General features: G+C 41.1%; 1 protein-coding gene across 1 annotated transcript in view; it reads left to right on the top strand.

Moving 5' to 3' along the window:
* The first annotated feature begins 1,354 nt into the window (after positions 1-1,354).
* The window catches only part of LOC119591583 (cystatin-A-like), a 5,579-nt gene continuing 5,153 nt past the window's right edge, over positions 1,355-1,780 (top strand). Inside the window, exon 1 of the mRNA XM_037940344.1 lies at positions 1,355-1,511. The gene's annotated coding sequence lies outside the window, so the exon portion shown is untranslated. The remainder of the gene's footprint in view (positions 1,512-1,780) is intronic.

The raw sequence follows: 1,780 nt of genomic DNA, 5'->3' as shown, positions 1-1,780 counted from the left end.
CCCTGGACCGCACTTAACCACGACTCATCGCACTTTATCAGAAGTAGGGACGTACACCTCCCCTTTGCCACACGGCTCTGAGAGAGAATATTTCTGCTGACGAGCGGTCACTGCGTGGTTGGCATTGTCCACCTCCCAACAAGATTACACTGCGGCGTGGGAGCGGAGCAGTATCCAAGAGACACTCCCGGATGCAATGAATCCCCCATGACTTTGGTGTGGATGTGCTCGAGGCCTGTCTCGTCAGTGCCACGGCAACATTATACGGCACATGGAGGTTAAATTATTTCGGTTTGATTAGAGGCATTTCTACTTTTGACGCGGAATCCACAGGACTTATGACGTCACCATTTTAAACACGTGGCATATTGTTTGCCGGAGTGCTTTTTTCTCCTTTCTTTCAGAGTCGATTATGTCAGATTTGCTATTACTGACCCAATGCAGTACCACTAGTGCCTTAAGCTGGAACGCCAACATTGCATGAAGTTTCCAGCAACCATAGCAGATTTCTGCAGTAAGAGATTTCTTTTATATAAATTGACTAAGGTTTCCTGAGTACATTTCATTCTGGTATTAGCTATCATCATGAGCATAGGGAGTACGTAAATGCTCAATAAATTATAATTTGTTGGGATGTTAGAAAAAAAACATATATCTGGATAGAACACAAAAACATATCCTACATTATGGGACTGAAGATAATATCCAGAATTTCGATAGTTTAAATCACATTTTAGTTTATTGCATTGTCCTTCAAAAAAAGCAGCAAATTTGGGTTGAATAGTGATTACTGGACAAAGGCATCCCTATATTTTTTAAACTGCACCTGGCCGATAAAAAAATCGAAATTCTAACAACGGGGAAATGAAATGTGCGCTGGTTGTTACCTTTGGCCCAATTATTGCAATCGGGATCAAGGCAATGTTTTTCTGTTCCTGAATCGATATGTTGGTACGGGATGGAGACACGCCTGTGAACAAGTAGTCCCGTAAAATGTTATCACTTTATCTATCTTCATGTTTTGAAACAGGCGTGTAGTTCATTTGTTTCCCAAAAATAAAGGACAATCGTTGATATCCGTAATGGAGAATATTAACTGATTGTAATATACTATCTTATCTATGTCGAATATCAAGAAGTGACGTCAGTAAATAGGTGCAAGTACCATTGAGTAAAACACTGGTGACATCACGGGATTCATGACCTCACAAGGAGAGGACTGGCATTCCGCTGAATATACTGTCTTGCCTTTATTCAGCAGGATAGGATTAACAGGCCACACTTTATCATGAAGCTAGCTAAAGTGTGCGAAAAGAAATATTGAAAAATAAAGTCGACTCGCCTCTCTGCGGTGAACACACGAGATACACCATGAATGTACCGAAAGGCCGACGGGACCCAGCGGCTGGCACGCTGGCCGAGCCGCGGTCCTCAGTTTGCCTCAGTTTGCTCTCGAGGCTGAGATAGAAAGGTTGGATTCTGCTCCGGGAATCGCCCACCACTTCATTCAGGTGAGACGGAATTTCGCCAGTTAGAACACTTTTTGTTTTTAGACATTAATTGGGTTGTATTTCTTGCGTCTTTAAAACCTTCCCTTGGTGTCAGTTGTTCTATAACACATTCACTGAATATATATAAAAATCAAAGTTTTCTTTCACCTGTTTAAGCTTGTTTGTTCGTCATGACTCTTAGGTTTATATTTCTCTTGTTTTCCTTTCGTAGTTCTTATCAGGATCCATCTTGCAATTTGTTGATATATCAATACGTATTGTTTATTTAA

Source organism: Penaeus monodon, chromosome 28, assembly GCF_015228065.2.
Source record: "Penaeus monodon isolate SGIC_2016 chromosome 28, NSTDA_Pmon_1, whole genome shotgun sequence".
NCBI classification, from domain to species: domain Eukaryota; kingdom Metazoa; phylum Arthropoda; class Malacostraca; order Decapoda; family Penaeidae; genus Penaeus; species Penaeus monodon.
This window is presented reverse-complemented; position numbering and strand designations above follow the sequence as displayed.